The sequence below is a fragment of the Panulirus ornatus genome, chromosome 22, assembly GCF_036320965.1.
Source record: "Panulirus ornatus isolate Po-2019 chromosome 22, ASM3632096v1, whole genome shotgun sequence".
Taxonomy (NCBI): Eukaryota; Metazoa; Arthropoda; class Malacostraca; order Decapoda; family Palinuridae; genus Panulirus; species Panulirus ornatus.
This window is the reverse complement of record NC_092245.1, coordinates 2,720,155-2,743,430: the sequence shown is the minus strand read 5'-3', so window position 1 is coordinate 2,743,430 and position 23,276 is coordinate 2,720,155. Positions and strand designations below refer to the sequence as shown.

General features: G+C 43.5%; 1 long non-coding RNA gene across 1 annotated transcript; it reads right to left on the bottom strand.

Moving 5' to 3' along the window:
- Nucleotides 1-1,129: 1,129 nt before the first annotated feature.
- On the bottom strand, nucleotides 1,130-21,361 carry LOC139756469 (uncharacterized). Its single transcript, XR_011714351.1, has 3 exons — nucleotides 21,268-21,361; nucleotides 11,502-11,658; nucleotides 1,130-3,051 (listed from the first exon to the last, which is right to left on the bottom strand). It is a non-coding gene; the product is annotated as an uncharacterized lncRNA (long non-coding RNA).
- Between the last annotated feature and the right edge of the window lie 1,915 nt (nucleotides 21,362-23,276).

Here is a 23,276-nt window from a genome sequence, read left to right as displayed (position 1 = left end):
AAAATGACAGCAGATCAGACGACAGGCACACAACATCTTAGTATTGTGACACTATCTGGCCGCTGAGGTAGTAGCTAAAATAGATACAGTATTACATATCGCATTCACGCTAGATTGGCACCACATCAGTCTGGGAGAGTAGAATTTCTCAAATATATCTTCCTTGGTCGGGCTCATGTGCCAGCAGTGGGATCAAAGATCACGAGCAAAGCAAAGAACACGTATGAAAGCCAGACACAAAATGAAACCAGAATTGAACTTATACACATCATACATATTTTTACGTAACTTATGACAACCCTGTGAGAGTTAAGCTACCTTGGGTCCCCAGGCACTATATCAAAGCCATCAATTCCTCACACTTGAAAATAAGTATGAAATCATAACACTGTACACACACATCTTATACAAACTGATCACGCACTCGATAGCATGCTGGGTTAACAATCTATGTTTTTAGATATCTTATACCTCGATCCTATGCAGCATTTGACGCCATAATAGTCACAAAGTTTCAAAGCAACTCATCTATTTGGTAAAGTATATCCAGCTGTGAGGTATCTAGTTCACGAAGTGCATTCAGAGGGTCTTGTCATCACTTGTGACTTACCCTTTGTGCACTGGACATAATGAAGGAATTCATCAGTGAAGCAGTCCTCCAGGTCCTCTGGATATGCCTATTGCAACTTTGCAACCATTTGACATATTGCAGTGTTATCATTTCCCTCAACAATGCTCACGTCAGTCAGTACACCGACGCTGGTATTGTCAGCTTAATGCAAAGCCTTTTCCTGGTCCAGTTCTACAGTCAGAGAATAAACGATGGTGTAAAATAGTGAAATTGGCCTCGTGCTGATTGTGGCCGAGTTGTGATTACATTTTCCTCAATACACCTTATCTTCCACTAACAACTCACCTTCCTGTTCGTAGCTGCAAAACTGTGAATGATTTTCTCTTATTCATGCAAGCAATGTCATACAATAAGTGTACAATCCTTTGCTTGCAACAGCTTCCTGTAATCAGTGGCGTATTAAGGATTGTAGGAGCCCGAGGCCAAAATATTCTTGTTCCCACCTTTCTTGGGTTCTTTGAAGGATACAAAGAAACTATGTTTTATATACACAGTATTTATTTTTCAATGTAACTACACAAGCTTTGAACACTTTCAAATACCTAGTATGAATGACAACCATGAAATCATAAAGGAAATACAATTCAAGGAAAGTCGGATCATCTCATTATCTGAGCCGCTCAGGATATTAGGCCCTTGGATAATCTACAGAAAAACAAAATGTTCTTACAGAGACGAGTACATCCTGACTTACTGATTTACCTGTTTATTTACCTAGAAATAAGTGCTGATATTTATCTAAAGTACAATCACCACAGTGTATTATGACAATATTTCTCCCAACAGGAGAATAATGTGCTTTACATTAAACTAAAGTGAATTGAACAAAGTGGCCTTCACTTAGTGACAGTCGGAGTGGTCAAGGGAAGTCACTTTCTGTGTTGTGGTTAATCCATTCAGGCTTGTTTACTGACCAGCCTATCCTCACCTGTGTAGAGGATGGCTCACTGCTCTTAGTGTACTGACCAGCCCACCCTTACCTGTGCAGAGGGTGACCCACTACTCTTTGTTTACTGACCAGCTCACCTTAATCAGTGTATAGGGGAACAAACCCATGTTAGTGTACTAGCCAAGTTCCTCATTTCTTTGGCTTGGTCTGCCCACCCACCATTCATCACAGCTTCTGAACATTACAGTGGTATTCCAGTACATCTCTGTGTCTGCTATTATGATATCCTACACACCAACCTTAGTTAAATTTTCATGGTCATACTGATTCTATTAAAACCTTCTCAAGCATATACATAGTTGACTTAAACATTGAAATATAGAACACAAGAATATTCAAGTATAACCACTGTAAGCCTAATTCTATAAGATTAGACTGCAAAATGTGCTGTCGTTGATTCACATATATTTTCTCAAGATTATAATCTGCAGTTGTTTATTATACTGACTGCTGAAAGTTGTAACTCGTGCTGGAATGTAACAGTATGGAAATCCTGACTTAAAGAAAGGACCAGGACGTTGTAACACACTTGTGGACCGACATACGAGCGTTTTGTGCTGATTATTGATTATTACTAAGTCCAGGATATGTGACCTACCACCAGAGTCCTATATTTCCCGGTGGTCTGTGGAGGAACAATGTTTGACACGCCAAGCATAAAAGCAATGGTGTGTAAGCAATGAATAGTGCTTGGTATATGAGTGTAATAGTGTCTTAGATATCAGAGAAATGCGAATGTCTCAACGGGATAATTCTTGAGTCAGCTGGGGTACTGGGAGGGGCCAATACACTACCACCTAAGCTCTCCCTCTCACTGGTGGCAGAGTCACATAATGAAATATAGACAGGGTAGTGTGCCTTCAATCTGCAGGGGGTCATGGGAGGGGCCATTACACTACTACCTAAGCCCTCCCTCTCGCTGGTGGCAAAGGCAAGAGCACTGGTACCTGAGCAACCCCACCTGGCGATGAGAGAAAAATGACCTAAACAGTTTTAATAATGTGGGGATCCTATCAGCACTGGTGCTGGTACAGTAGTGCCTGCCTTCTTACGGTAAGAACAGTGATGCCTGAGCAACACTACCAGTGTCTGGCTCTTAGCATCAACACAACTATGCCGTAGCAGCTCCAGCTGTGCCTGGTTCTTAGCGGCGAGAGCTGCGGTGCCTGAACAGCTCCAGCAGTGCCTGGCTCTTAGCGGCGAGAGCAGCGGTGTCTGAGAATCTCCAGCAGTGCCTGGCTCTTAGCGGCGAGAGCAGCGGTGCCTGAACGGCTCCAACAGTGCCTGGCTCTTAGCGACGAGAGCAGCGATGTCTGGGCAGTTCCAGCAGGAACACGGCGACGCTGGCGGCCCAGGCGAGGATGAGGATGGTGTGTTCCCTTGTGCAAAATTCGCTTGCCGCTAAACGGGGAGACGTCTTATGCCCATCACGTTCGCTGGAGGGGGTTTGCCTCTGTCGCTCATGTTCTCTCTGCCAACAATGAAACATACCCATGTTCACAAGGAATGGACACTCTCGATTGCCTAAACTGAAAATTTCAATTTCAATTATCAAATTTAGAGTTATAATCCTAATTTCATGGCTTTTACATAATATACATATCTTTAATATGAAAATGTGGTTACAATAATGATTATTATATTTCCAGATATATTACCTACTTCAATGTTGTCAGAACTTAGCCATACCCTTATATAGTCACCCGCGAACAGAGACGCTGCTAATAAACTCTGATGCAGATATCTCATTCTCTATGCATCCTTCATTATTGCTGCCATGTCCCACTCCTTTTCACACACACTTATAACTTACATTCAGTCGTTAAGGTTACCGCTCTCCACCCATCTTCTATTCCACTCCACAGTATTTGAGGACAGGGCAACTTCATGTGCGATGCCCCGGATGGAGAAAACATTCACCCTAGCCTACCTCACCGCGATCCAGTAGACAAGCTGCCGCTCCCTGGCCAGCCGACCCTAGCCTACCTCAACGCGAACCAGTAGACGAGCTGCCACTCCCCGGCCAGCCGACCCTAGCCTACCTCACCATAACTCAGTACAGTAGCAACAACTCTCATCGCCCATTTCTGGGCCACCTCACCGTGATCCAGTATGGTAGCCACCGCTTCGCGGCTGACGGAACCTACCCAACGTGACCATGATCCAGTACAGAAGCCACCACTCACCCGCCCACCTCACTGCGACCCAGTGCAGTAGCTCCCCGCCCAGCCGACCGTAGCTTATGAAAATCTTACCTAACATTCTCAGAAGTACATGATTATAATGAAAATGTACCATTATTTTTGTGGTTTGCTGGTGTGAGAACGCATGAAGTAGCCACGTATAAGGGATATTTGGCAGTGGGGCGAACTCTTACAGCAATTTCTAATTTCTTTCACTGGAAACATGAAGCTTCAAACGGACCCGGTGGTCTGTTACTGTTTGTATGTTGGAAATCTAAAAAAAAATAAAGAAAAAAAAAGTTTTTCAAATGAGCTAAACCACCAATTTAACAAAACCATGTTAACTGTAATAACGTGAATGGCGGGTTACACATTACAGGACGAATAATCATAAGCTGTCATCTGAGTGAATAATAATATACTTCGAAGTGTCAGTCTACCGAGTTCATAGGTTTTCTACATTTTCTGTGTAATTATATTAAGTACACCTAACTATAGTTCACAACTCACTCTACATTGGTTAAAACCATTAATCTCCAAATGTTACTCATACCTGGCTAGAAATAAGGCCTTTGTTTATGCAAACATCATTCAACTCCGAGCCGGGAGCACGAAGCCAGCTAGCTGGCAGTTATCGAGCCGGCGACCTGTCATCTGTGGCCACATATCTTAACCTTTCCATCACCACAAGACTTTTGTCAGCAAATTGGGTTTTACCCCGAGTATCTCAGTGACCAGTACCTTACCTCTTCTCTAGTCCCCTGAAGCCTCCTCCACTACTGCACTTCCCGGAACCCTTAACGCGATTCTGTCACTCAACACAACAACCCAGGAAATGAACGTATGAACCAGAAACATAGTAGTCTTCGGTTTTGGAATGACTGCGCTCGTCTGTCATCTCGAAGCAGAAGCGGGGCTTTTTGTATGGCAAGGCGCTGTCTCAATCCAGTGAAATGACTTGCATGGCCTTTTATCGTTTCGTAACATTCGTTTTTGACTATATACAGACTAATATTCCATCTACTTGTGCTACATGCGTATGTTACTAAAAGGTTATGTAGGAAAATTACTTTTGTTCTGTAATAAAGTATATATTTTGAAAGTGAGTCCGTTCAAGTCAGAATCAATGTAACAATTCGGATTCAGACGTCGTCCACGTTTATAATGTATTCCGACTCTTCTGACGTCAGTCAATTTCTAAACAACGTTTTACTTGTTTGTCTTTTTACGATAAACCACGACTGAGACAAAATGTGAAATTAAGAATACATTTTGTCCTCGACGATGGAAATACATTCTTATCGCGATTATAGATAGTACATCTCCGAGGACGGCCGTAGCCAGGACTACCAACCTATTTATTTTTTATTTATTTTTCTTTGTCGCTGTCTCCCGCGTTAGCGAGGAAGCGCAAGGAAACAGACGAAAGAATGGCCCACCCACCCACATACACATGTATATACACATACACGTCCACACACGCAAGTATACATAACTATGCATCTCAACGTATACATATATATATACACAGACAAATACATATATACACATGTACATATTTCATACTGTCTGTCTTTATTCATTCCCATCGCTATCTCGCCACACATGAAATAACAACCCCCTCCCTCCTCATGTGTGCGAGGTAGCACTAGGAAAAGACAACAAAGGCCACATTCGTTCACACTCAGTCTCTAGCTATCATGTAATAATGCACCGAAACCACACCTCCCTTTCCACATCAAGGCCCCATAAAACTTTCCATGGTTTACCCTAGACGCTTCACATGCCCTGGTTCAAGCCATTGACAGCACGTCGACCCCGGTATACCACATCGTTCCAATTCACTCTATTCCTTGCACGCCTTTCACCCTCCTGCATGTTCAGGCCCCGATCACTCAAGATCTTTTTCACTCCATCTTTCCACCTCCAATTTGGTCTCCCACTTCTCCTCGTTCCCTCCACCTCCGACACATATATCCTCTTGGTCAATCTTTCCTCACTCATTCTCTCCATGTGACCAAACCATTTCAAAACACCCTCCTCTGCTCTCTCAACCACACTCTTTTTATTACCACACATTTCTCTGACCCTGTTATTACTTACTCGATCAAACCACCTCACACCACATATTGTCCTCAAGCATCTCATTTCCAGCACATCCACCCTCCTGCGTACAACTCTATCCATAGCCTACGCCTCGCAGCCATATAACATTGTTGGAACCACTATTCCTTCAAACATACCCATTTTTGATTTCCGAGATAATGTTCTCGACTTCCACACATTCTTCAATGCTCTCAGAATTTTCGCCCCCTCCCCCACCCTATGATTCACTTCCGCTTCCATGGTTCCATCCGCTGCCAAATCCACTCTCAGATATCTAAAACAACTCACTGCCTCCAGTTTTTCTCCATTCAAACTTACCTCCCAATTGACTTGACCCTCAACCTTACTGTACCTAATAACCTTGCTCTTATTCACATTTACTCTCAGCTTTCTTCTTTCACACACTTTACCAAACTCAGTCACTAGCTTCTGCAGTTTCTCATATGCATCACCTACCAGCGCTGTATCATCAGCGAACAACAATTGACTCACTTCCCAAGCTCTTTCATCCACAACAGACTGCATACTTGCCCCTCTTTCCAAAACTCTTGCATTCACCTCACTAACAACCCCATCCATAAACAAATTTAACAACCATGGAGACACCGCACACCCCTGCCGCAAATCTACATTCACTGAGAACCAATCACTTTCCTCTCTTCCTACACGTACACATGCCTTACATCCTCGATATAAACTTTTCACTGCTTCTAACAACTTGCCTCCCACACCATATATTCTTAATACCTTCCACAGAGCATCTCTATCAACTCTATCACCTCTACCAACCTATATCACCATTTACCACACTCACCATAGAAAATGGAATTTCGCCGATGGTTTTCAATGACACCATATGTATTTATAGTACTTCCCTAACGTGTAATGATAAGTGGACAGAGAATCACAGAAGAGTGTCAACAGACCAGACTAAAACATGAGGAATATGCTCGTCCTGCTTTTAATGTGGTATTTCACAAAACAACCTTTGTCGACGGGAATTTCTAAGACACGTATACGAACTGTTGTGAGCAATTTACTTTTTCTACGGTGTCCGAAGCAGCAGGGGCACCTGAATGCCCTAATCAATGCATCTTGTAAACGAGTATATATATATATATATATATATATATATATATATATATATATATATATATATATATATATATATATATATATATATAAGTAAGGGGAGTGGGGGAGGAATGGGATGTATTTAGGGAATCAGTGATGGATTGCGCAAAAGATGCTTGTGGCATGAGAAGAGTGGGAGGTGGGCTGTTTAGAAAGGGTAGTGAGTGGTGGGATGAAGAAGTAAGAGTATTAGTGAAAGAGAAGAGAGAGGCATTTGGACGATTTTTGCAGGGAAAAAATGCAATTGAGTGGGAGAAGTATAAAAGAAAGAGACAGGAGGTCAAGAGAAAGGTGCAAGAGGTGAAAAAAAGGGCAAATGAGAGTTGGGGTGAGAGACTATCAGTAAATTTTAGGGAGAATAAAAAGATGTTCTGGAAGGAGGTAAATAGGGTGCGTAAGACAAGGGAGCAAATGGGAACTTCAGTGAAGGGCGCAAATGGGGAGGTGATAACAAGTAGTGGTGATGTGAGAAGGAGATGGAATGAGTATTTTGAAGGTTTGTTGAATGTGTCTGATGACAGAGTGGCAGATATAGGGTGTTTGGGTCGAGGTGGTGTGCAAAGTGAGAGGGTTAGGGAAAATGATTTGGTAAACAGAGAAGAGGTAGTAAAAGCTTTGCGGAAGATGAAAGCCGGCAAGGCAGCAGGTTTGGATGGTATTGCTGTGGAATTTATTAAAAAAGGGGGTGACTGTATTGTTGACTGGTTGGTAAGGTTATTTAATGTATGTATGACTCATGGTGAGGTGCCTGAGGATTGGCGGAATGCGTGCATAGTGCCATTGTACAAAGGCAAAGGGGATAAGAGTGAGTGCTCAAATTACAGAGGTATAAGTTTGTTGAGTATTCCTGGTAAATTATATGGAAGGGTATTGATTGAGAGGGTGAAGGCATGTACAGAGCATCAGATTGGGGAAGAGCAGTGTGGTTTCAGAAGTGGTAGAGGATGTGTGGATCAGGTGTTTGCTTTGAAGAATGTATGTGAGAAATACTTAGAAAAGCAAATGGATTTGTATGTAGCATTTATGGATCTGGAGAAGGCATATGATAGAGTTGATAGAGATGCTCTGTGGAAGGTATTAAGGATATATGGTGTGGGAGGCAAGTTGTTAGAAGCAGTGAAAAGTTTTTATCGAGGATGTAAGGCATGTGTACGTGTAGGAAGAGAGGAAAGTGATTGGTTCTCAGTGAATGTAGGTTTGCGGCAGGGGTGTGTGATGTCTCCATGGTTGTTTAATTTGTTTATGGATGGGGTTGTTAGGGAGGTAAATGCAAGAGTCTTGGAAAGAGGGGCAAGTATGAAGTCTGTTGGGGATGAGAGAGCTTGGGAAGTGAGTCAGTTGTTGTTCGCTGATGATACAGCGCTGGTGGCGGATTCATGTGAGAAACTGCAGAAGCTGGTGACGGAGTTTGGTAAAGTGTGTGGAAGAAGAAAGTTAAGAGTAAATGTGAATAAGAGCAAGGTTATTAGGTACAGTAGGGTTGAGGGTCAAGTCAATTGGGAGGTGAGTTTGAATGGTGAAAAACTGGAGGAAGTGAAGTGTTTTAGATATCTGGGAGTGGATCTGTCAGCGGATGGAACCATGGAAGCGGAAGTGGATCATAGGGTGGGGGAGGGGGCGAAAATTTTGGGAGCCTTGAAAAATGTGTGGAAGTCGAGAACATTATCCCGGAAAGCAAAAATGGGTATGTTTGAAGGAATAGTAGTTCCAACAATGTTGTATGGTTGCGAGGCGTGGGCTATGGATAGAGTTGTGCGCAGGAGGATGGATGTGCTGGAAATGAGATGTTTGAGGACAATGTGTGGTGTGAGGTGGTTTGATCGAGTAAGTAACGTAAGGGTAAGAGAGATGTGTGGAAATAAAAAGAGCGTGGTTGAGAGAGCAGAAGAGGGTGTTTTAAAATGGTTTGGGCACATGGAGAGAATGAGTGAGGAAAGATTGACCAAGAGGATATATGTGTCGGAGGTGGAGGGAACGAGGAGAAGAGGGAGACCAAATTGGAGGTGGAAAGATGGAGTGAAAAAGATTTTGTGTGATCGGGGCCTGAACATGCAGGAGGGTGAAAGGAGGGCAAGGAATAGAGTGAATTGGAGAGATGTGGTATACAGGGGTTGACGTGCTGTCAGTGGATTGAATCAAGGCATGGAAAGCTGTGTAGGTATGTATATTTGTGTGTGTGGACGTGTGTATGTACATGTGTATGGGGGGGTTGGGCCATTTCTTTCGTCTGTTTCCTTGCGCTACCTCGCAAACGCGGGAGACAGCGACAAAGTATAAAAAAAAAAAAAAAAAAAAAAAAAAATATATATATATATATATATATATATATATATATATATATATATATAGATACGTGCGTCTTGACGTACGACAGTGCACTACGACGGCTTGTTCTCTGAGAAACGTAAAGTATTCTCTCCTTGTCAAACAAGAACAACTGTAGCATCAGAGCCGCTTTTTCCGATGATGTCTCACCAGCTGACATACGTCAGCACCTCACAGCCTGGCGCGTGCTGGTCCGTTTCCTGCTGACACAGGACGTCAGCGCACTCCAAGACTGACAATGAAGCCCGACACATGCCGGCGATTCACTCCCTGACAGCAGTGTGTGTCAGCCACCACCACGCGACGGTGCTTTACTCCCTGCAGTGGCTCTCACCCTGGGAGACTACGGCAACTCGCTCCCTAACACACAACCTCCCGGCTAATACCTTAAGCTCATATCACTCCCTAAGAGCTGAACATAATCGCCAGTCATGGACCAAAGATATATAATTCCCAAAGTGAAGCTCATTTTGACCTGTGGAGCTCGATAGAGCTGCAAAATATCGTTTGGCATTGTTCAGCATAAACTCACAGTAAGGCTTGACTTTGATTATCTGTGGTGCCCTCAACAGCAAAATGAAATCGTCTGGCGAAGCCAGAGTACAGTCACCAACGTGCAGCTTTTCTTTGATGACCCATGTAGCACGCACAAGTGTTAGCCAGAGGAAAATACCTAAAGTAAAACTTTAATTCGACAACCCACATATGTGTCCCACAAAACCTTTATAAAACCGTCTACCATTAGCCTAAATAAAAGACTGAATATAAAGCTTTACTTTAACGACCCATAAACCATGCAAGTGGAAAATAATCGTATGGCATCATCTAGTACAAATGTCCTAAAGGGACGCTTTAGTTTGGTGTCGTTGGTTCATTCCTCGACAATATATTTCGCCTAATTCGTTTATACGTACATTGCGGCTTCCTGCCCTACACAATACAAATGTGAAAAGAAAGCGTTACTCACTCTCGACAGGCGTCGTTGGCTCAGTCTCTGATACATGTTGGTAGCTTACTTCACCATACATTACTTCGACGAACTCAAAAAGAAAACTCTGCTCACTCCAACAGTCATCGATGGCTTCGTCTGTAAGATACGTGTCGGTAGCTCACTTCATGGCAAACAAATTCGATTATCTCTGAGACATAACGGTGGCTTCCTACCTAACACACTAAAAACACGGCTCACTCCCTGACAGACGTCGGTGGCTTCGTGTCTGATACACATCGGTAGCTCACTCCAAGATACACTACATTGCCTAACTCCGTAACGATGATTACCTGCCCCACACACTTCAGAGGCAAAACACGGTGATTATTCCCTACATGAACGTCGGTGGCTTCGTCTGTAACATGCATCGGTAGTTCACACCATGACACAATACATGACAAACTTCCTGATACACAAGACTGGCTTCCTGTCTGACACTACTACGTTGGCGACAGAAAACCGCTGCTCACTTCCTAACACACTGTCTCTAGCACACGTCAGCACCTCACTCTAGGGCACACTATTCCCACTAACTCCCTGGCACACGAGGGCGGCTTCCTGTCTGACGGCGAAAAAACGCTTCTTTCTCCCTAATAAACATAAGTGGCATTGCTTCGACCACACGTCCTGGGCTTATGCCCCGATGTGCGATAGTATGCTATGGCGGCTGTTCTCTGGCACACGAGAGGTTCTCCCCAATCCTGATAAACAACGCCCGACTCGTCCTAACATGAAAGCTGCTCACTTTCAAACGACCGTCTCATCAACTGATATGCGTCTGCACCTCACATCCTGGCGCACTGGCACATCCCTTCTTGATGAAATACGGCAGGTCACTGCAAGACAGACGAAGACGCCTGACACATCCAAGCCATTCATTCCCTGACACACAACAGTGTCTTACTCACTGCCACGCGTTGGGTTTACTCCCTTCTCCCTCCCTGGGATGCTACGGCAACTCTCTTCCTGATGAGAAACTATAGCCTCCTGGCTAATGCCCTGAGAGCATAGCGCTCCGTGAGGAACCAACGCTCAATACACTGACACAAGACGGAAAGAGGGTCCCAGTCTGCCACATACCGTCATGTGAATCACTTCCTTATGTCGGTGGTTCACGCCTCGACTCCACGAAGGTTTACCCTCCTTGACTCGACAAAGGTTTATGTCCTTTATCAAACTTACACGTGAAGGAGTTACCACTTTCCTTGACGCAAGACATTTGAGTGATCTCATGACGGCTTCCTCCCTCCCTCTTCTGACGTCAACAGGCGACTGAGGGTGACGTGATCCTCGACGGTGGACGGAAGGTCATGATATCCAACCCGTTGTTTGACTGGAACTGTGTAGATGAACGGTGTTTAATTTCTATTTCAATTTGAATACAGTGAGGCATATTTTTCTATTAGCATACATCGTTAGATTCAATGTGATTGAAATCATCCCTAAATACCTATTCTAATAAAAAATAGAAAACACAGAAAAACTAGAAATGGTAGAATTCTACTATGATATAAATTATCATTCAAAAATAATGGAAAGAAAAGATTTTGGGGATATTGAGCCACCGTGGCGGAAAACGCCGTCCAGTCAGTACAGCAGCCACAGTTGCAGTTTACCCAAGATGTGCGAGAAGATAAACTAGAGATAGTCCTCCACCACGTCATGCACATAGATGATAATTCATTCGGAAGTCCACCGGCTCAACCTCATGGCGCAGCTGCCCCGGAGGATCACCACCTCCCCTCAAGGCCGACCGCCTGAGTGAACATATCCACCCACCATGCGACTAGCCCAAGTAGGAGGAGCCTCACACCGAAGTCAACCCCTCCACAGAGAACAACCCACGAACCACCTTACATCATCTTCATTAATTGTTTCTCTGAGGAAGACCATCAATTTGTCAATAGTACTCGAGTTGTCCCAGAGTACATTGACAATGTTAAAACATGTTTTTCTTGTAATACTATATTAAGTATATCCGATGATGGCAAGGATAAATCAATTGCCGAGATATTGCCAGTCTGGTCATCTACACGATTTCCACTACCATCGTTCGGAAGAGTGAGGTTAGCATTGATCATAATATTAACCATTTGTTCCCCTCTGGCGTCTGCCCGGATACTTCCCAACTGATACTGATGAACATTGAAGTCTCCCAAAAGTATTTTACGTGAGATAATCAACAAACAGATCTAACTCATTATCAAGTGCATTGGAACCGGAGCATTACATCAAACAGATGGTCAGGTATGCGATATTAAATTCTACTCTACGTGCGACAGCGTCTAGAGTAGAATTTAGTCACTAGTGTATGAGGTATACTTTGGTGCACATAGCTAGCAACTTCATGATTCTCGTCTCCTCTATACGAGTGATAGTTATCTACAACGGAACAGTCTTCGACTGTGCCATATAGAAGGGTCTCTTGTAAACAGATCTCGGCTGGCCTATACAGTGCAAGCAACATTTGTCGTGCTTGCTGATGCCTATGACCTCTACAAGTCCCCAGAATAATATTGAACGTGCTGGTTTAAGAGTTATTTAACCGACCAGCTTTCTTAGTGCGTTTATGTCGTGCCTTGGGAGAGTCCCCATGGGGAATATGAACGGTCCCTGGATGTGCATTGTCTCGCATTCATCAATTCTATGTTCTCCAACGAAAAGGACCTGTAAACCGCAGGCCTCCTTGTCGGAGGTACTAAAACAATGAAGTGCGACGTAATTTTTTCAAGTTCAATCAAGTGTAAAGATACATTAGTTTTGTTCTCTTTCTATAGGTCGGACAGAGGATGTGGTATTGGCATAAGATTTGTTATGGGCTGTGGTAGGAGGATTAGGTGTAGGTGTAGGGTTGGCTGGAGCTGGGTGTTTGGAACTGACGGTCGGCGTGTCATAAGGAGGCTGTGTCGAGATTGTTCGCATAACCGACTTACATTTCAAAGGCGACGCGTAGGATTCATTAGGTTTAGGGATCTCATGAGACTCCTTCACCCTCCTCCTAGCTTCGCTATATGAGATGTTATTTTGTGTCTTGACTGCACAGACTTGCTTCTCAAACTGGAACTGTGGACTGGCCCGATCTGAGTTTGGGTGGCTGCCATCGGAGTTAACACACAACATCCTATTACCCGTACAGACCTCAGTCGTATGACCCTCCGCAGCACACTTCCCTCCCCCATTCAGAAGAAAGAGTGCAAGACTTTAAGGAGTGGCTTAATTTCTGGCATTTAAAACAACGTAAGGGATTCGGAATGTAGGGATGAACTTTACATCGCGTGTAACCAATACTGTCCGGTAGCCGAGCTTTCCCGAAGGTTAGGTTAAACAGGGGAGTTCTACGCCGTTCGCCATTGACAAATATGGTGATGAGCCTGGCAGTGATAACGTCCTCGTTTGCTAGTTGCTTGGCATTGTCGTCCTCTGACATATCCATGACATCAGTGCAGTGGATGACTCCCTGCATGAAATACATGGCAATGGGTATCGAGACCACGACTTCATGAATATGGAACTTCGTCAACTTTAATACTTCCGCCACCTGTTTCGTCGACTTCACATTTATCAGCAAATCGCCACTAACCAGTTTTCTTTCAGTTTCAAGAGGCCCAGACCAACCATCAAAGACCTTCCTGATTAGGAAGGGACTGAGGGAAGCAAGAGTCGTTGCTCCGGTCGCATGGGCCAAAACAAAATCAGCTTTGCTACTTTTTATGGATGATCCGTCACCACTACCACCTACAGGGTCAGTGGATGGCTTACCCGGGTCCATCCTATAGGGGTCTAGCCTCAAAATCTCGAGTGGCAAACCACCCAAGATAATGGGGGAAAACTAACTACCTCCCCCAAAAAAGGACGAGGCAATTGTTTTATACAGAAAGTTTTCAGGGTGGAACCGGTCGCACGAAGGCCAGGCGGAGTTCTCCTGCGGACACCCGTCAATAAAAGATCTATTCTGCATAAAACAACCTTATGAAATATATTGAAGAACAATAACTTTCAAAAACCCTTCAAAACAAAGCAAGGGTGACGACAACGCAAGGAGGAGCAGTAACAACTAGCTCTGAAAGAATGGCAACAGCCCCGAACATGTCAGTAGCTGACACGCGACTGTGTCGGACAGCAACGACTGCACAATGCCCTGCGCAATGTCGCTGCGCATGTAGTTATGGCTATCACCGCTAGGAGCAATGAGGGCTTGCCTAACTGACGTCTTTGAGCATGTTGATTCTTCGGAATTCTTATTTTCTTTTAGCTAAACTCCATATATGCAAGGTTATATCAGAGACGAATATAACGATGTTTTATTGGCCTTAATAATGTTCAAAACTTGCCGTTTTGAAAAAGTCTTAGAGAACTGAAGCGTTTTACACAACTAAGGCCTCCAAGCACCTAAAATTGGCAAATCATAGAACAGCAAAGGACCCAACATTTACCAGAATTTGCGAAACCGAATTCTAAGGCTTGAAAGCCAAGCAGAACGCAAGGGTCAGCGAATCTCATTTAGCTTTGTCTAAACTATGAACTAGGCAGACGCACTAGAGGAAACACTGCCGCTTAACACTGGTTACTGGCCCACAACATGAAAAGAGCTTGTGGTTCGGGCTCTCAAGTGGCTGGCTGCCAACTTTGGCCCCTTCGAAAGGCAAATCAGAACGGTAGAACTAAGGTTCCGAACCCACGAACCAATGAAGTTCGCTGGCAACGATGCAACGGTGTCCGCTTCTGTGCTACTGCTGCGGGGCTAGTCTCACTAACAATATTCAGAGTGAACCACCGAAGGTAATACACTTTACTTTGATCCCAGCCCTGAGCACACAAAAACATAACGCATTGCACTAAGTTTAAAAAACACTTCCTTGCAGACACTTTACTGAGTGAAAAACGCCCATATAAGCTCTGCTCCATACTTAAAAGACAATAAACATGCAAGTCTACCAGACGCAGCACTTCACATATGTTTAATAGACACACGACACCAAATTTGAATATAAGTAAATAATCCAAAGAAAGCAAGGAAGGCTAACGGAAGATAGGAAAGCTGAAAGAAGAGAGTTGATCGTGGCATTCTAAACGAAACCAAACTGGTATCCTAGCTAGGAGCAGTGCAATCCTTCCTACGTATTGATACGCGGAATAAAACCTCGAGGAAGCCCCACTTGTCAAGGAAAATGCAGAAACATTGCCATAGTGCTAAGCAAAGTCTGACTTACCAAAAAGACGAGTAGACACTACGACATCAGGCAACACAGACTTGAAATACAGAGAGTAAGAGCACATACGTCTTGGGAGGCGACACAGAGAAGACTTGTTTGTTGGGTTTTACGGCCATCGACCTATGAGGAAGGTCATCAGGACCTGCAACCCTATTTAGTGTATGACTGAGGTCATCATTCTTAAATACCTATTAAAAAAGAAAGAAAAAAAGTGTAATTTTGGTGTAATGATAATAAATATAAATAATAATAAACACAAGTAGTGGAAATAAAAGATTTGTGGGTATTGGGCCGACGTGGCGGCAAATACCTTACCCAGTCGGCACAGTATCCACGGTTGCACTTTACCCAAGAATGCGAGAAGATACGACAGGTTAGGGACAGGCTTCCACCATGACATGCACACAGATAGGTAATCGGAGGTCCGCCGACTCAACACCATGGCGCAGCCGACCCGGAGGATGACCACCTCCCTCCGAGGCCGACCGCCTAATGAATGGACATGTCCACCCACCATGCGACCAGCCCAGGTAGGAGGAGCCGCACACCAAGCCGACTCCGCCACAGAGGAGACTCCGCGAACCACCTTACATCATCTTGATTAATTCTGTTTCTCTGAGGAAGACCATCAATTTGTCAATAGTACTCGGGTTATCCCCGAGTACATTAGTGATGTTGAAGGAAGTGTTTTGGTTGGAGTGATAGCGAAAAAATTTCCTTCTATGTAGTTCACGTTTCTTGCATTTTAGCAGTAGGTGTTCTATTGTAGAGGTTTTGTTTACACTGTTGGCACACGGATGGAAAACTTCTGGTAGTGTATGGCTGCAGGTGGGTGGTGTAGGTACAGTTCATTCTGAGGTGGGCCAGTACGACCTCTTCTCTTCTGTTCTTGCGGTACGAGGTGGGCCAGTCCGCCACTTCTTGCTTGTATTTCTTGTTGATGGTCAAGTTGGTCCACTGACTCTGCCACAGAAGATGGATTGATCTCTTCCCCAAGGAAAGGCAGGACCCCAGCTTCCGAGGGATCCGAACGATCTCCTCGAGTTCTGAGGTCGACTTAGCCAAGCTGTCTGCCTGCTCATTGCCGTATATATTGCAATGACCAGCCAGGCACTGGGCCAGATCAAGATGATATCTTTTTTTACATGAATTTAGTTTATTAATGATATTGCCTTGTAATTCACAGGACTCTGTATATTCACAGCCTATTGCTTTAAGAGTGGAAAGAGAATCAGAAAAAATTACGGCTTTACTATAATTTGAATTAATTATATAGTCTATGGCTCGATCAATGGCAAACAATTCAGCGCAAAATACAGATGTATGGTTCGGCAAGCGGTATCTGAGTGCACACTCCATCGACCATACACTTGCACCCACACATTCATCCGTCTTGGAGCCATCAGTGTAGAAGTAAACATACGATGAGTGATCAGTGATGACCTGACGAAAACGCTGGTGTACCTCGCCCTCCGATGTGTTTGCTTTTTTGGTTGGTAGCCAGCTCGTCTTGATGTTAATTTTGGAACCCATCCAAGGGGGTAGGGAATTCTTAAGCAGCGAGTCCACTTCATTCACTTTAATACCGGAGTTCTCTCTGAGGAAGTGTATTCTGACGGCCAGGGGCCTGACGCCTCTGTTGACGAGCTGATAACATTCCAGAATGAGGCGACAAGCAGTTGTGTTGTTCCTTCTGGCCATCAGAATACCGCTTTGCCACGACAGGATCTCACGTCGTAGTCGGAGAGGAGGTACATGGGCCTCAACTTCCAATCGTGGAACTCTGGTACAGGTTAGGGCTCCGAGGCACATTCGCAAAAATTTATTCTGTATCACATCCAACCTCCTCAGGGTATACTCGCTCGCCGAAGCATACACCTGAGAGCCATAGTCTAATTTAGATCTAATTAAGGACTTATAAATCATTAATAAAGATTTTCTGCCGGCTCCCCAGAAGGAACCCGAAGGGCATTTAAGAACATTTAGTCTTTCACTGCAATTTGTTACTAGATAGTCGACATGACTTTTCCAATTTAGCCTTTTATCAAAATTTAAGCCGAGGAATTTAGCTGTATTTCGAAATGGGATCGGGTTGTTGTCTAAAGTTAAATGCAAATTCGGGATATCAATTTTTCGGTGAAGACAACCGCGATACTTTTGTTGGGTGAGAACTTAAATCCCCAGTGTAGCGCCCAACGATGAACGGACTCAAGTGCAACTTGAACCCGCTCAGCCGAAAATTGTGCACTAAGCGAAGATGTGCCATAGCGCACAATCATCAGCATAAAGCGAGTATTTAAGATCTCGCGGGACGGAAGTTGGAGACAGAATATCATTAATCATAATATCAAATAATGTTGGGCTAAGAACGCTGCCTTGCGGCTCCCCATTCTCTTGGACAAATGTGTCCGAAGTGACACCGAGTGCTGCAAGTTTCACAGCAAAAGTTCTATTGTATAAAAAGTTTTAATAAATATGGGTAAATAACCTCTTAAACCTAAAGCATAAAGTTTGCTCAAAATTCCGTTTCGCCATGTCATGTCGAAAGGCTTTTTCTAAATCTAAAAATACGGCAACCAAAAAACGCACTTTACTGATTGACTCTAGGATAGAATGTTCTAGGTGTATTAAATGATCCAATGTGCCTCTGTTACGACGGAAAGCACACTGTTGATCATTTAATAAACCCTTTGATTCTAACAAAAAGAGTAGCCTTCTGTTGACCATTCTCTCCATGACCTTACAAATGCAGCCCGTGAGCGCAATAGGTCGAAACGAATTTGTATTCGTAAGGCGTCCGGAACCTTTTGGGATGGGGATGACGTGCGCAAAGTGCCATGAGTTTGGAAACGTTCGAGACGTCCAAATCTCATTGTACAATGCTGACAACTTAGTCAGGTTAGCCTGACTAAGGTGCTGGATCATCCCGTAAGTGATCCCGCTGGGTCCCGGGCTCGAACCTTTACACGATTTCAGGGCAAGAAGCAATTCTGTCATGGTGAACGTTTGGTTGTAATCAAAAGTATCTTCTGTGGCAAAGTCTGGTAACTGTCGCTCGGCCTGTCGCTTGTGGTGTAGGAAGCGCGGGTCGTAACTGGCTGAGCTGCTTGTTTCTGAGAATCTCCTGGTGAGTGTGTTGGCAATGTCCACCACCGGGTCGTCGATTATTCGATCTTGGTGGAGGATTTGAGGAGGAAGTGGTGGCTTGCATTTTCTCTTTATCTTATCAATTGTGGGCCAAACCTGACTTACTGGTGTGTCCCTTGTTCACGGTAGAGACAAAGCCGCGCCAGGAGTCTCTTATGGTTTGTTTGATAGTTCTTCTCGCCTGAGCCCTCGCACGTTTGTATGCAACAAAGTTATTATCTGAAGGCTCGTTGTCGACCATCCTGTATCTCCTATTGCGTTCACGCAGTGCATTTCGGCAATCTGGTGTCCACCGAGGAACTCTATGATTTGTGGAAATTGTAGAAACCTTAGGTATAGAGTTCTCAGCAGCCCTCAGTATGGTGGAGGTAACCTTGAGGACTTTTGCATCAATGTCACCACCGGATATATCAAGGACGGCTTGCCTTGTAAATGACACCCAGTCTGCTTTCTTATAGTTAAAATCAAGTTGGAGACGAGTTGGTAATAATGTCGCATGAATAAGAAAGACAGATCGGGAAATGGTCACTTCCTAGGGAGTCGTCATAAATACTCCAAGTGATGTCGTTCAGTATATCCGGCGATGAAAAGGATAAATCAATTGCAGAGATGTTGCCAGTTCGATCATCTACACGACTTCCACTACCATCGTTTAGAAGAGCAAGGTTGGCGTTTATCATAAAATCAGCCATTTGTTCTCCCCTGGTGTCTGCGTTGATGCTTCCACACTGATAATGATGAGCATTGAAGTCTCCTAAAACTACTTTACGGTGGGGCAACTGGTTAACAAGCAAGTTTAACTCATCATTTTTTTTATGAAGTGCATTGGAAGCAATATATTGAGCAAATGACCAGGTATGTGTTATTAAATTTCACTCTACGTGCGACAGCGTCTAGAGTAGAATTTAAAGTCACTCCTGTGTGAGGTAAATTTTGGTGTACATAGATAGCTACCCCACGATCCTCGTCTCTTCTATACGAGTGATAGCTATCTAAAGCGGAACAGTCTTCGACTGTGTCGTTTAGAAGGGTCTCCTGTAGACATATCACGGCTGGCCTATACAGTGCAAGCAACAGTTGTAATTATGCTTGCTTATGCCTAAGGCCTCTACAATTCCACTGGATGATGTTGAACGTGTTAGTTTAAGAGTTATGTAACCGACCAGTATTCTTAGCCCGTTTATGTCGGGACTTGGGTGAGTCCCTAGGAGAACATGATCGGTCCCTGGAAGTGGATGTTCTGGCTTCCATCACTTCTATGTCCTCCAACGAAGAGAACTTGTGAATCACAGACCTCTTTGGTGGAGGTACTGGTACGATGACGTGCCACGTAGTTTTTTCTAGTTAGTTAAGTTTAGGGATACATTTGTCTTGTTCTCTTTCTTATCTTTATGGTTGGATGAGGATGTGGTGTTGGCATAGGATTTTTTGTGGCCTTTGGATGGAGAAATTGGTATAGGATTAGGTGGAACTGGGTTCTTGGCAGTGGTGGTCGGTGTGTCACAAGGAGTTTGCGTAGAGATCGTACGCATAACCGGCTTACATTTCAGAGCCGACGCGCAGGATTCATTAGGTTTAGGAGTCTCATGAGACTCCTTAACCTTCCTCCTAGCCTCGCCATATGAAATGTTGTTCTGAGTCTTAGTTGTGCACACTTCTTTCTCAAACTGGAACCGGGGACAGGCCTGGTCCGAGCTTGGGTGGTTGCCATTACAGTTGACACACAACATCCTGTTACTCGTACAATCTCCGCAGTATGACCCTCCTCAGCACACTTCCCGCACCTTGCAGAAAGAGTGCAAGACTTTGAAGGGTGACCAAATTTCTGGCATCTATAGCAACGTAGGGGATTTGGAATATATGGACGAACTTGGCAACGCATGTAACCAATAGAGATATTTTCAGGTAAACGAGATTTTCCGAAAGTTAGGGTTATCAGGGGAGTTCTACGTCGTTCGCCATTGATGAATTTAGTGATGAACCTGGCAGCGATAACGTCCTCGTTTGCCAGTTCCTTCACAATGTCGTCCTCTGACATATCCATGACATCAGTGCAGTAGATGACTCCCCTGCATGAAGTCATGGAAACGGGTATAGAGACCACAACATCATGAGTATGGAATTTGGTCAACTTAAGTAGTTCCGCCACCTGATTCGTTGATTTCACTTTTACCAATAAATTACCACTAGCCAGTTTCCTTACCGTTCCAACAGGCCCAGACCATCCATCAATGATCTTCCTGATTTGGAAGGGACTGAGGGAGGCGAGGGTCGTTGCTCCGGTCGCATGAGCCAAAATATAATCAGCGTTTTTATTTTTGATCGAAGGTCCGACCCCACTACCCCCTAGGGGGGCAGTGGATGGCTTACCCGGGTCCATCCTAGGGACCTAACCCCAAAGTGGGAAAAAAAACTAGCTACCCCCCTCAAAAAAAAAAAATCAGGCTATTGTTCTATGCAGAAAAATTTTCGGGGTTGAGGTGGTTGCACAAGGCCAGGCGGTTTTACGGACACTCGTCAATAAAATATCAATTTTGCACAGAAAACCTTATAAAGATATTGATGAACAATAGCTTTAGAAAAATTACCTTCAAAACAAAGTTAGGGTAGCGACAACGCAGGGGGAAATAGCTACAACCTAGCTCTGAAAGACGACAGCAGCTCCGCACACGTCAGTAGCTGGTGCGCGACTGGGAAGACTACAAATGGCGGCCGTGCTCAGTGAGAAACATAAACAAACAAGCGCAATTTAAGACGCTGACATACTAATTTTTGTGATGCTTGCAGTAATGCCATCTTTATTCTACTTTTTGCAGTATAAATGTTATGTTTTGCTTTAGCAATGATAAAACTTAATATAAACTGACGTTTAGTTGAATTACACAAAATTTTCTCCATGGTTCAAGAACCATATATCTTTTTTTTCTTTGCTAGTGCTGACATCGATTGTTGATTATATATATATATATATATATCCTGATCCTCTCTTTGGTTTGTGCTAGTAATTTATCGTGATTTAGATTTCTCTAATACTCTTACATTTCACCTCATTCTTAAATATTGTGATAAAAGGAAACAAATGATCGTGTGACGGTTATTTGGTGCAGTACAATATCGATGAATATGTATCAGAACATATTGCTTTTTCACCTTATGATAGACTGATGTACATGCATACACACATGCATGAAGTAATACAAAATACGATATCAAAACATAACTGTCTGACATGCATGTATATTGATATTCATATGCAAATAGAAGCAGTCATAAATCTGCTTGAAATATAAACACAAACAGTAATATATTATAGGGATCTAGAATAACAAAAAAAGATCTCTTAAAGTATTTCAAAACTCAGAGAGTTCTTATTCTTCGTATCACAGCTCACATATAACTTGTTGGATTTTTGTGTATAAGTGTTTCAGGTGTAACTTCCTGTAGAACAGGCAGTGATAATACCTCTGTGAAGTAGATAATTTGCTGTCAAGGATCTTAGTCATGTAAAAAATAGGCATCTCTGTTCCCTTGAGTGGGTAGTGTTCCACAGTGGGGCAAGGGGGAATTAGGAAATTATAAACAGTGCAAAAATGAAACTGTCTAGACAATGTAAATATAGAGAACATGATTTTGAGGACCATCTTGGTATGTATTGATCTCACATTTATGTATCTGGCTAAATTTTAAGCAAAATTTTTAAAGCTTCACTCAGTAAAAATGGTCTAAAGTCAGAATTATTGCTCATTGATTTATTGATATAATTTTGTAAAAGTTTTTGTTGGTGTTCCTCGAGATTAATACCATTCTTCATAACTCTAATAACATGCTGCTTCTCAGGTACAAGGATACATACTTCAATACATGTAAGTCATTCGAAAGGTAGTCAATTACTGTGTTTTAGGATTACTTCCAAGGAAAATATAGGAATATATGGTACAAAGTTCTCTTGAAAGGAAAGAATAATTTGTTGGGCTAAATTCATCTGCTTGTAGTTGTCACTACAAGTTTATGTATGATTTTACTAGCATACAAGTATTTGTTTTTACTTCTTATAAACCTTAACCATGATTTTGCAGCAATTAGTGTGTGTGTGTGTGTGTGTGTGTGTGTGTGTGTGTGTGTGTGTGTGTGTGTGTGTGTGTGTGTGTGTGGCTTCAAGGCTGTGCAACAATCAGAAACAGGGAAATTCTGAGCTCCTTTGGAGAGACATTCCTTGACAAGACTGAGGTGATACAGCTTTGCAAATGTTTTTTCTTCATGGTGTAACTAGAAGCTGGAGTTTAGTGACAGCTATAAACCTGTATATATTTCACCTTTATATACATACATGCATGTGTAGTGATTTTGCTACTTCAGAACCTCCCACGTAAAGGATTCTGCAGTTTCGAGGCTGTGCTGCACTCAGGACCAGGGACAGGGTGGATTCCTTTAAAGTGAGATAACTTATACAGCCTTGCCAAAGATGCCTTCTCTCTTGGGGTGTAACCTTAGGTAGGCAGAGTCTTGTAGTGGACTGAAGTAAGGCATTAAAAGCGTCCAAGGGAAATCAGGAAAACTTTCGTGGGGCTTGGTTGTAGATAGGGGGTTGGAGTTTCAG